The 13,739-nt window shown below is 45.4% G+C and overlaps 1 protein-coding gene across 1 annotated transcript in view; it reads right to left on the reverse strand.

The window, feature by feature from the left end:
• Positions 1–13,739, reverse strand: part of PHF21B (PHD finger protein 21B) — a 270,227-nt gene that overhangs the window by 39,209 nt on the left and 217,279 nt on the right. The gene's annotated exons all lie outside the window — the stretch shown is intronic.

Consider the following 13,739-nt stretch of genomic DNA (forward strand, 5'->3'; position numbering starts at 1 on the left):
AAACTTGAAGTTGTAAGCTCCAAGGAATGGCACAGATGCTGGGCTAATCTAAAGGCACTCAATGGAGCAGACTTTCTGAACCTAAGCAGACCTGAGTCTGGTCAGTGACTAGATGATAGATAGCCTGGGAATGCTCTGTAGGCTGTCTTGAATTCTACAGTTTCCCATACTGCATATAAATATGATAAATAAATGAATTAATAAAGCGCCCCTTCGTGCCATTTTCCTAATCAAGTCTCACACACATTCTTTGTAAATCAGAAATGCACAATGGGGAATACTGATGTTCTTGTACCACATCTAGATTAGCCTTTCCTTGCAGAGGTAAGGCAGTATTCAAAGATGTTGCTCACTAATGAATAAACCAGCTCCTGTCTTCCAGAGTTCTGGAACCAACTTAGTGACCGACTAAGCAACAAGCTGTTTGCACATTTTTAAAAATTAAGGTATTTAATGAAATTGATGTAATGGGAACATGTGTTTCTGTATTTAGGTTTCCTGTATTCCATGTTTTAGTTTACTGTATTCCATGTATTACCTACATTTAGATTTCTTCTGATTAACCTTGATGTAAGACATAGTTTATATCTTCAGCAGAATTAACACTGTTTCTGGACCATGTCATGTCAAGCTCATGTTAGAATACAATCCCACAAGAAAGGGGTAGTGGGGAAAGTCCTTCTCTACAAACACAAAATGAGCATATCTTGTAGATGACTGGGTTTATGTTCTTGACACTGAATTCTACAGTATCTTTTTTCCCCAAATGGAGGTGCTTTCAAACATAGGACCCCAGTCTGGTAGCTTGATGTTATCAGGAATAGCATTACATGCATTTTGTTTCTGCTGAATATATAACATTGCTGTAAGATTCCTCACTCTGATAATAGACCCCTTAGGCCACACCCCCACAGTAAATCCAGTGCACAGAACACTGAAGAATGACTAAGCAGACATTTTTCAACTATGTGTGATTTTTAGTTCATGATAGCAGCATGGACAGCTTTGCAAGTTCACTTTCACACTGCATCTTCTGAAAGCAGTGCGCTGCACTGAAGACAGAATTGGGAGTCTAATCCAAGATGGCATCCCAAAAGAGACCAAAATGATGGTTTTGTCAAAATATCACAGAGGCTGCATTGTGAAAATGTGACATTAAATTATGGTCTCCAAAGAATGCATTCAGATGACATGATATCTTCCATTGATGTGACCAATGCCATCCTGTCAATGTAGCTGCAAATTAACAATGTATTAAGCATTACAGGAAGATTAAACATATATAATTTAATATGCGGAATAGTTAACTTCTATTCCTTCCACTCCAGTTGCCATACTATGCATGTTACTTATTACACTCCAGTTCTTTGGGAATAAAGCTCTCAGCCCTGCCATTTCCCAATAACCAGGTAGTGAAAACAGCTGTCTGTGTCATTATCCCATAGGCTTTACATTTCAACAAGCAAAAACAGCTTTAAACTATTGAAGCTTGAAGAAAATTAGCAAATAAAGATGTATTAGATCAAGCAAACATACAGAACACATCTAGCTTAATGACATTTTCCTGTAGTCCACCACACAATGCTACGTTCAGGGATCTATCCCTCTACCACCCCCACAACAGTTTTTGCATGGAAACATGGTAAGGAGATGGTGGAATTCACATGGCATCAATAGCCAAAAGAACCTTAGCTATTCGATGGTAAAAAATGAAATATTTCTATTAACCCCTCCCTGGTCAAATTTAACCTTATCTTCAAAGCTCTCCCCACAAGTTTGGCAAGCCCTATCTTCCTGCCCTTACCTTTGACTCTTACAGTTCTACTGTCTTAGGCTGCCTGAAGGTCTCCAGTCACTTAACTTGCAATCCTAGAAGTACATACTCAGAATGAAGTCCTACTGTTCAGTGGGACTTACTCAAGGTACGGGACTGAAGCCTTAAATTACTTTGCTCATCCTTTCTTACTGCCTCTTTTATGACTACGAGTAGGACTAGGACACTGAGTGGGGCCGGAGGGTGGGTTGTGTGAATGCACAGATGGCCACTCAAAGAACAACAGTTACAGGTAAGCAACCTGCCTTTCTTCATTGTGGCCTCTGTGCATCACACATATGGGTGATTAGCAAGCTTACCAGACCATGAGGCGGGGCGGTGTTGTCAATGAAGGACAGAAGAAAGGACTGTGCGACCAAAGGAGCAATCTTGTCTGGCACGCAGATCAAGGCAGCAAAGTCTGGCAAATGTGCAAAGAGTAGTTCAAGTGGCTGACTTGCAAATGTCATGAAGCAGAATGCTAGCAGAGAAGGCGGAGGAAGTCACAACAGCCCTTGCAGAATGGCCTCTGGGCATGACAGGTAAGTCTAGTTTAGAAAGTTGATAGGCCAGTTCAATGGCCTGAACAATCCACTTCAAGAGTCTTTGGGACCCGATGGGGGACCTTTTGTCAAGTTCAGAATACTTGATGAAAAGATGTCTGGTATTGCAAAAGGTTTCCATGTGAGACCTGTAGAAGGCAAGGCATCGACGGACGTCAAGGGAGTGCAGCGAGTGCTCCATGGGTGTAGATGGAGCAGGAAAAAAGGCTGGTAAGACAATGTTCTGATTGACATGGAAGGGTGACACGACCTTAGAAAGGAACGTCGGATCAGTACACAGAACAACCTTCTCTTTATGAAAATTGAGATAAGGAGAGCCTATATGAAGCATGCAAAGTTCACTGGCCCTTCTAGCTGATGTGATAGCAACAAGAAAGGCTGTCTTCCATGACAAAAGACGTAGGTCGGTAGTTGCCAAGGGCTCAAAGGAAGGTTTAGTGAGCGCTTGAAGGACAACAGAGAGGCTCCATGTTGGGACGATTGATCGAACCGATGGCTGGAGATTCTGTAAGCCTCTAAGGAATCGACAAATAAGGAAGTTAGAGAATACTGATGAGCCCGCCACCTGGCAATGGTTGTGTGAGATTGCGGCGATGTAAAATTTAATGGATGAAGGTTTGAGTCCAGTCTGGTGTAAGGATAATAGAAATTGAAGAATATTCTCAATAGAGACTAAATGAGCAATAAAGTGGTTGGTTTTGGCAAAAGATGTAAAACGCTTCTGTTTAGCTGCATACAAATGATGAGTCGTAGGTCTTAGCGCAGACTGGAGAATGAATTGAATATCAGGATGTAAGACGCTTGAGTCCGATGGAGTATTCGTCAGTATCGAGCAAGGATGAACAGCTGTGTCCAAACACCGCCAGGTCGTTGTCGGATCCGCTGGTACCATCAGTACTGAAGGAGTAGCATGACCTACCGAATGAGCCAGGCTGTTAGACTGAGCGAGTGAAGGTTTGGGTACCGTACTGCCCTGTTCTGTTGAGTTATGAGATGAGGTATGAGAGGAAGTTGCTGAAAGGTGTTGTCTGACAGACGGAGAACGGTAGGAAACCACGGTTGGCAAGGCCATCAGGGAGTGACAAGAATTCCCTGAGCCTTGTTGAGAGTGATCTTTGCGAGAGTTCTCGTAATGAGTGGTATCGGAGGAAACACATAAAAGAATGTGTTAGTCCATGGAATCATCAGAGTGTCCCCTCTTGAGCCGGGACTGATACCCACTCAGGAACAGTAGGCTTTGCAGACCGTATGCACGTGGGTGGCAAATAGGTCTATGTCTGGAGGGCCCCAAATCTGAAAAAAATAATGACAGACTTGACGATCCAACTCCCATTCGTAAGTCGTTGACATCTGCCTGCTGAGGGTGTCTGCCTCCTCATTGTAGGTACCGGCAAGGTGAACGGCAAGGAGAGTAATTTCCCTCAGAATGCACCAGTCCCAAATTCTCAGCGCTAGATGAGCAAGGGAGACAGACTTCGTTCTGCCCTATTTGTTGATATAAAACACAGTCATAGTGTTGTCGGAAGCCACTTGAATGACTTGGCTTCGAAGGGTATTCTCGAATGATCGAAGGGCTTTGAAGACTGCCAGAAGCTCTAAGTAGTTGATGTGTGTGGTAGCCTTGTAGTCGTTCCAAGTGCGAAGACCGGCACACAGAGCTCCCTAGCCTGTGAAGGAGGCATAGGTGAATAGAGTCAATGCTGGGTGAGGTGGATGGAAGGGATTCTGACAGACAGATTGCTTTGCATAGTCCACCATGACAGGGTCTGGAGATTGGAGATGAAGAGGTCAGTGTGGTGAATCTCGTGGTTGGAAGAGGCCGTTGAACCAGAGTTGGAGGGGCCTCATCCATAATCTGTTGTACGGGACCACGGAGACTGTGGAAGCCATGTGTCCATGTGAGCTTCTGTATAGACAGTACTGGAGCAGTTCTGCCTATGCGGATTCGACGAATGGATGCACGAAGCTTCTCTTGTTGTCCTTGAGGAAGCAAGGAAGGCTCTCACAGTCATGGAATCGAGATGGACTCCGATGAAATCGTTGATCTATGAAGGAACAAGGCACGGTTTTTCGTAATTAATACATAGTCCCAATCAAAGGCCTTCTCTAGATGAGGAGATGATCAACCAGTCATTAAGGTAAGGGTATACTTGAATCCCCTGAAGCTGGAGGTGTGCACACACTGGGGCCATACATTTGGTGAAGACCCATGGAGCAGCAGCCAGTCTGAACGGTAAAATGTTGTACTCAAACAGGTTGGAACCGACCATAAACCGAAGAAGTCGCCTGTGAGATGGGTGTATGCTAATATGGAAATAAGCATCCTTTAAATCCAAGGAAGCAAGCCAATCCTCTCCCCAGAGCAACGGAAGGATGTTGAAGGGTGGTCATCCAAAACTTTTTAGTTTTGATAAACCTGTTGATGCCACGTAAGTCCAATATCAGGCAAAGACCACCATCACATTTTGGGACCATAAAATATCTCAAGTAGAAACTGTGTAACCCCTCCGAGCATGAGAGTTGTTAAATCGCTCCTTTACGAAGAAGTTATTGAACTTTGTCTTTGAGAACCGATGACGGAGACATATATCGGATCAGTCCTGATGGGGATACGGTATCAAACTCAATTCTACATGTGTGCTTCATGATGAATAGAACCCACTGATCAGATGTGATGGACCCCCAGATGGAGAGTCGACTTTGCAGTAGATTCCCAAAAGGAAGAGGGGAGGGGAGGTTCAGGAGAGGAGAAAAGGTTCGCTCAGCCCGTCAACACTGGCGCTTATCAGAATCCAGGTGATGACAGCTCTGCTAATAGCGCTGTGCTGGTTGTTTTTGGTGCTGCTGACAAGGCTGGAACTGCCGCTGGCCAGAGAACTGCGTGTATGGTTGATAGGTCCCTATTGGTATGAGGGATGGGACCAAGACCACTTACATCTGGATTAGTTGGGGACTTCCATACACCAAGCTGTCATGCAGGATTCGTGGATGGTCTTGAGTTTGTGGTCTCTCCTGGCATTGAACAGCCCTGAGCTGTCGAAGGGCATGGTCTCTATGTGGTACTTGGTCTTGTCTGGAAAATTGCAGTTCTGGAGCCAGACATGGCAACAGAGGGTTACAGCACCAACGAGGGCCCTTGAGTTGCAATCGACATGATGTCTCACCACAGAGAGCTGTTGATTCACCACCTGTATTGCCTCCTTGGTGAAGATGCGAGCCAGGTCCCTCTGTAGCTCCGGGAGTAATGCTGTAATATTCTCCAGTTTCTGCATGAGGAAATACTGGTAGCGAGCCAGCGTTGCCTTATAATTGGCGATCCGGAGCCCGAGACCTGTGGCGGTGTAAATACGGCGGGCCATCATGTCGAACCTTTGCCCTTCCTTGTTGTGAGGAGTGGAGTGTTCTCGACTCGTGACCCTGGGACGACTCCATGACAATAGAGTTCGGCCTTGGGTGACGCAGGAGAAATGGAATGTTCTGTTCTCGAACTTGACACATAGATTTGCATCACTGTGAAGTCAGCTGTGGCTGGTTCGAGAAGTTCCATGGTTCCATTATTGCCTGACAGAGTGTTGTGATGAGCGGCAGAATGATGGCGGCCAATTGTTCTCTCTTCACGATGTTATAGAACTTATCAATACTGGGATCGAAGCAGTGCTGGGCTTCGATCTCCAGTGACCTAGCCAATCTCGCTATCAGTTCCCCAAACGTCGAATACGACTCCTCAGGTGAGATGGGACCCTGTGTGGTGATCACTGCATCTGGTGAGGTGGACGTTACATCCGAATCCTCTGACTCCAAATCGTAATGGAGAGGAGGACTAGAGGAGGAGTCGGCCAGTGAGGAAGGGTGTCTGGTCTGAACTGCCGCAGATGGCGATGGAGCATCCCTTGGAATCAGAGACAGTGTACGCTGGCATACCAATGGATAATATCCATATGGTGCATAGTCATCCCATGGCTCACGATGGGCAGATCCATGTGGCACTTGCACCCATTCTCCAGAGGGAAGGACGGAAGCATGCTGCTGGTACCACACCTGCTGAGGCAGGGCTCTCAGGGAAGCCTCAGGCGAAGACTGTGGGGTAGGCGAGCATGCCATCGGAAGAGCCATCTGCAGAGAGTCCCGGATCTCTCCATCGAAAAACAATCCCAGTATGGCTGCCTCCTGACGAGGACAAGACAGAAGGAGCAACCTGTCACGAAGACCCTGGCGGGGTCACCTACACTGCCAATTGGAGAGCCAGTCCTGTTGGTGTTGGTACTGAAGCAGCCGTTGGGACCAATGGGGCAGACGATCCCGAATCACGGTGACGGGGCTGAATGGCCTTCTTGGTCTTGTGAGCTATCTTGTCTGCCTTGTCCTTCTTAGGCTTCTTATGGCCTGAGGACTTGTTGAATCCACTGTGCTTCCTCTTCTCCTTTTGTTTGTGAACAGACTTGGAGGAGCATTTGCCCTCCGGCAGAGTAGCACCATCAGCCAATGGGCGAGGTGGAGGGGTATTCAAAGACGAGGGCTGTGCAGCGGATTGGGCCTCAGTTGATCAGATGCAACCAAGGCCTGGTCCCAGAGACGCTTGCACAGGCGGTTCTCCTGGGTTTTTTTGCACCTGCTTGGTGAAGGCCTGGCAATGGCTGCACTGATCAGTCCTGTGACCTTCTCCGAGGTAAAGAAGGCACAGGTTGTGCAGATCAGTGGGGGACATCTTGGTTCCGCACTGAGAACACTTGAGGAAAGCCACACGCTGAGCCATCGAGATTGAAAAGGAGAAGATAGCAAAGACAAGAAAGGTAAGAAGAGAATAAACTTTTTGGGAGGGAAGGGTAAAAGGGGAATGTGAAGAAAACTTCTAATGGGGAGGGATGAATAATATGGAAATCTTAACAAGAAAGCTAAGAGAACAGAGAGCAAAGGTTCAAAGGGAATCAAGCTACACAATATAGCTATGAACTGAGAGACAGAGACTGTCGAACTGAGGCGGGAGGAAGGAGAAGTCACCTTGGGGAGTCGCAGAGGGGCTGGAACACCACGTTGAACCACAGCTGGAGTGGTTGCATTCGTAGTCTGGCATGTGGGACCACTACGATAGTTGATGCTATGTGGCCCAGCAGTTTTTGAATCAGCAATGCTTGAACTTGTCCACCTTTCTGAACCCGACCAGCTACTGAACAAAGTCTGTCCATTTGGGTCTGTGGTAAAAAATGCTCGCGCTCGGACCGAATTGAGTTGCGCTCCGATGAACTCGATGACCTGTGAAGGAGTGAGACAGGATTTTTTGGTATTAATAACGAGCCCCAAGTCTGTTGGGGCTAACGTCTGCAACAAGTCGGTCCCAAGATGGGGAAACGATGAGCCAATCGTCTAAATATGGATAATTTTGAACACCTTGATGACAAAGGTGAGCACATATCGGAGCCATGCACTTTGTGAATACCCTAGGGGCTGTGGCAAGTCTGAAGGGGAGGACATTATATTCAAAAATGTCTGAGCCAACTGTAAATTGGAGAAACCTCCTATAAAACGGATGGATACCTATACGGAAATAGGCATCCTTCAGATCAATGGATGTGAACCAATCTTTTCTCTCTAGCAGGGGGAGGATATTTTATAAGGTGGTCATACGGAATTTCTTAGTCGTAATAAAGGCATTGATGCCCCTTAGATCAAGTATGGGGCGTAAGACACCATCCCTCTTCGGTACCGTAAAATATCTAGAGTAGAAACCGCAAGATCCATCGGAATGGGAGCGTTGGCGGATTGCTCCCTTATGAAGTAGCTGGGATACTTCTTCTCTAAGTATTTCCGATGAGGCAGTGTATAGCACCGGACCCGAAGGGGGGATGACGTCGAACTCGATTCTATATCCAAATTCAATTATGGAGAGGACCCATTTGTCAGATGTGATGGTCTCCCAAAGAGGGAGTTGGCTTTGCAGCTGGCCCCCATAGGGAGGTAGAAGGAGTGTAGGAGACAGAGGATCGGTTCGCGGAGCCCGTCAACGTTGCCTCTTATCAGCAGGTTGGCAGTGGCAGCCCTGTTGATATTGGGCAGCCGATTACGTACGATTTCGTTGCCGCTGAGGGAATTGTTGGCGTGCCTGCAATCAGTGGTAAAGTTGGTATCTTGGGTATCGGGATTGATGCCACTTACAACGGTTTGAGCCTGGGATCTCCATCTTCCTGGCGGTGGCCCGAGCATTATAAATATGCTCGAGCTTGTGGTCCGTCCTACCGTGGAAGAGGTTTGATCCATCGAATGGCATCCCCTCGATACATCTCTTGGTCTCCTCTGGGAAGTTGCATGAGAGTAGCCAGGCATGCCTTCGGAGAGCAACAGAGCCAACTAGAGCATGGGAATCGCAGTCGACATGATGGCGGGCTGTCGTGAGCTGTTGGATCGTGAGCTGCATCGCCTCTCTTATGAAGACCCGGGCTAGATCACGTTGTTGCTCTGGGATGGATGAGGTGATCGAATCCAACCGCTGCATCAGAAAATACTGATACCTCGCCATCGTCGCCTCGTGTATTTTATGTGATGCTGTAAGCCGCCCCGAGGCTCTGGCAAGGGGTGGCATAGAAATGTTTTAATAAATAAAATAAATAAAAAAATAGTTGGAGATTCTCAAGCCCAGTCCCATAGCTGCATAAATGCGTCTCGCCATAAGGTCAATTTTTCTTCCTTCCTTGTCCCTAGCAGCCGAGTGCTCTCTGTTGTCTCACCCCTGGGAGGACTCGACCACGATAGAGTTGGGCTTCGGGTGTTTTAGGAGGAAGGGAATATCTTGTTCCTTGACTTTGTACATGGATTCGTACCTTCGAGATGTCGACTGAAGTTGATCAGGTGAAGTCTATGTATTCTCAATAGCCTCCCGCAGGGTTGTAATCAATGGGATGGTAATCATGGAAGATTGTTCTTTACGGACAATATCATAAAAGTTGTCCTTGTTAATGTTGGGCTGATGCTCAACCTCAATCTCCAAAGCTCTAGTTAAGCGCCCCATAAGTTCCCCGAAGGTAGCATAGGACTCTTCGGTTGACCCAGGTCCCTGGGTGGATATGACTGCCACAGGGGATGTAGAACAGTCGTCCGAGTCCTCAGAATCAGATTCGTATGGGTATGGAGGACTGGAGGATGATTAAGCTGGAGAAGGAGGATGGCAAGAGGTTGTCGGTGCCAAAGTAGAAGGAGCTTCAGCCCTTGTCTGTCGGGATCGATGACCGTATTCTCTCGGCATGTAGTAACCGTACGGGGGTGGTCCCCAATATTGAGGTTGTGAAGCCTCTGGCCCTTCGTAAAGCATCGAGACTCATGATCTGGCAGACTGTCCCAATGAACGGCAATGCTGGTGGGATTCGACCACCATGGTCCTCCTAGGAGCCTCCGGAGAGGACAGCATTGGAGTTGGGGAGCGAGCCGTTTGATGACACGGCAAAGATCTTGGGGGAGAGTCACAGATCTCTCCCTCCGACATCGACCCATGAACAACTGGTTCAGGTGGATGTAACATGGTCGGGACCGCAGGTTCAACCCTCTGTGGGGATCTGGGCAGCGTGACCTGCATTAACTCTCTCGGTGTCGGTGCTGAGGGTGTCGGGACCAACAGGGCTGTCTGGACCGACAGGGTGGTTGAATCCGAATCTCTCCATGATTCCGGAGTAGGTCTATGCTTCCTGCTGGCCTTGCTCAACTTATCTTTTTTGGCCTTCTTTGGGACCGATGGATCCCCGTAGTCGGAATGTTTCTGCTTCTCCTTTTGTTTGAGCAAGGAATGGGAGGAGCGAGAGGTCTCCTTGGAAGCAACTCCCCCGGATGGTGGGCGAGGGGAGGTCACCAGAGAAGGGCCGGCCAGCCTAGGCTGAGCGGCGAGCTCGTCAGAGGCTACTAAGGCCTGAACCCAAAGGATCTTTCTCAGTCTATTCTCTTCGTTCTTCCTGGCCTGTTTAGTGAAGGCCTGGCAGTGCCCACATTTGTTGGTGCGATGCCCCTCTCCCAAGCAGAGGAGGCAGAGCTCGTGTGGGTCCGCTGGGGACATTTTAGCCCCACATTTCGAACATTTTCGAAACACCACGCCATCGAGAAGATAAGAAGAGGGATAGTAAAGGTAAGAGAAAAAAGGTGAAAATACTATCTATCTGTCTATCTATATATAAAGGTAAAGAGGAAAGGATTAACCGGGAAACAAGGGCAAAGCACTTGGATTCAACAGGTAAGAATGATTCTAGAACAAGTAAGTATGAGAAGACAAGGTAATGGCTCAAAGGAATGCGATTGGCGGTCGAAAGAAGACTGAGGAAAATGGCGGGCGCTCTGCCTTATATAGCACCAGGAGAGAGGGCTGCGGAGTTCCCGCCAAAAACTGTTGCAGCGTGGGTATTCTGGCTGACAACAGGCACCGCACAGGCGCAGTACCCATTATGTATGATGCACAGAGACCACGAAGAAGAATGGTGAGGGTTTTGCAGTGTGCCTTGCTAGGTGATTCCTGCAGCCTACAATGAAACAGCTTTTCCAGGTTCACATGACATGACAACTGATTATGGATTGAATAACCCCCAGAACAAACCATAGGATGCCTTGTGGCAAAGAACAGGCAACCCTGGGAGAAGCAGCCTGAATTTGAACAACACATTCAAGCCTAGTTTGTGCATGTGTGTGCAAAATTTCATAGAAGCATTATACAACACCAGGCTAAGTGTGTGTATTCAGATAAAACACTAAACTAGGTCAATACCGGGTCTTATCCCTTGTGATAACTCAGCAAAACTACACAGTTTTTATATGCCTTGGCCTTAAACTATACTTAAACTTAATGTTAAATCATTTTTTACAAATAATAAATAAAAATTCCTTTCTAACTGTGCTCCTGATACAAGTTAAAGAAACAATTAAACAGTTGCCTAACTCCAGAGGCCAAGGGAAATGAACCCCCTACAGAACATAAAACAAGAATCCGCTTTCCCACATAGTGCTTTAATCCCCACATCCCACATTTTGCTGCAAAACATTAAATAACATTATTTAAAAAGGCCATTAAAGGATTTGATGGTTTAAAAAAACCTCAGAAGAAATGTTTCAGCAGGATATACTACAGAAATGTGCTTCTCTAAGATAAAAGTATAAAGTAGAAGTTAAGTACATCATACAATCATTGCCATTACTGGAACAAATTTGCAGCAACAATTGCAGGTTATGGCACATGTTCCTTACGCACCAGAAAACCACTAATTCGATTGTTTTAATTTCACTGTGTACATCACCCTGAGAGCTTGAGTTATAGAAGAATAAATACACTGATTGAACAAATAAATATATATTATATAACATTCATGCACAAGGCAGCAAAGTTGATCATGGGGCACATAAGCCTTTGTCAACTGAAGTATGGCACGCACTCAAAATCGGATTCCCTTGAATGATTTGGTTTATAAGGTGACACATCACATTATTAAATATTTATCTTTATTAAACATCCCCCTCTGGGATGTCACCTTACAGAGAGCCTGACAGTAATGCTGCCATGAGGCCAGTCTGTTTCAATGGGCCAGTCTCCTTGCAAAGCCACCCAAGACAGAATGGTAAAACAGAGGCACCAGACTAAGATGCAAAAGTGGTCACACCCACAAACACAAAGGATATCTCTAATGATGATGGGGCAGAAAAACTCTTGAAGGACAAATATTGCACAGTAGCAATAGCTGAAGGTGACACTGGCATAGGAAGTTTCACGACCAATTACAATGATGCTCAAGCTAACTTAAGTTAGTAATGTGCAGAAGAAGGCCACGATACACCACTTTTGAATCTTCTTACCTTGAAAACCCCATGGTGAAACAATCCAAAATGAAACTAGTGATGGTGCCAGAAGATGACACCTCCAGGTTGGAAGGCACTCAATGAGCTACTGGGAAAGAGCAAAGGGCAAGTACAAATAGTGCTGTCACTAATGACCCAACTAGACCAAAGGCAAAGGAAGTTTAGAGGCTGATATGTGCAGACATGAAAGTCCAGTACTGCACAGCACATACAATCAGAACATGGAATGTGAGAAGTATGAACCAGGACAAACTGGAAATGGTAAAACTGGAAATGAAATGGTTAAAAATCTCTGTATGCAATGATTGCAAACTAAAGTGGACTGGAATGGGACATTTTCAGTCAGAAAACATAAAGTATTATACTCTGGAAATGACAAACTCAGAAGAAATGGAGTAGCTCCAGTACTAAGACAAGACATAGCACATGCAGTAAGGGTCTATAATGGAAAATCCAACCAAACAATGTCAGTCAGAATTTGTGAAAAACCTATTAACATAACCATCATTCAAATCAAACCTCCAACAATGAATGCTGAAGAGGAAAAAACTGAAAACGTTTATGTAGGTATTCAAGAAATTGGTAACACACCAAAACAAGACATGCTGATGAACCTAGGTGACTGGAATGCAAAAGGGCTATTTAGTCTACATATCAACAATGAAGCAGAACAATTCATAGAATTCTGTGAAACCAACCATCGGTTTATCACAAATGCATACTTCAAGCAACAAGTCAGGTGGCTGGCACACAATACCTGATGGACATTCTTATTTTTCTTTTACATTTATCTTCCTTTCTGTACTTAATTTCTTTTAAGAAAGCAATAAAAACAATAGTTTTTTAAAAAGAAATACAGTGCCAAAATACATCTTCAGTAACATTCCTAAGGAATTTAAAGTCCACATAAAGAACAGATTTGCTTTACTCAGCTTAACTAACTGTGAGCTGGAAGAACTGTGGACTGAAACCAGACAGTATTAGGGAAGAATGCCGAAGGACAATTCCTGTAGAAAAGTGAAAGAAAAAGCCTAGATGTCTGTCAGAAGAAACACTCACAGTTGCTAAGGAGAACCAAAAGCAAAAAGGTAACAGAAATATGGTGAGGATCCTGAATGCAACTTTTCAGTAACTATCATGTAGTGAAAAAAGTACTACAATGACCAGTGCAAAGATAAAGAGAGTAGCAAGAGAGGAAAAACAAGATTTCTTACAGAAGTTCCAAGAAATAAAAAGGAAATTCAAGCCTAGATTAGGAATGCTAAAAGACAAACCAAGGAACAAACTATCTGACCAGGAGAAAATAAAGAGAAGGTGGGAAGAACATATAGAAGAACTGTATGAAGGAGTTGAAAGGATGACAGACTTCTTTGAAGAGAAATCCTATGAAGGGCTTGCAATATCAGAAAGTGAGAGCTGTTTTGAAAGTGCTCACAAAGAATAAAGCATGTGAAGTACAATAGGTCTCCCAAATTCGTGGGGGTTGCATTCCTACAGCACCCGTGAATTGTGAAAAACCATGAATTTTGAATATGGTAAAAAATAAAAAT

The sequence above is a fragment of the Varanus komodoensis genome, unplaced genomic scaffold, assembly GCF_004798865.1.
Source record: "Varanus komodoensis strain SLA01 unplaced genomic scaffold, ASM479886v1 scaffold69, whole genome shotgun sequence".
Classification (NCBI taxonomy): Eukaryota; Metazoa; Chordata; class Lepidosauria; order Squamata; family Varanidae; genus Varanus; species Varanus komodoensis.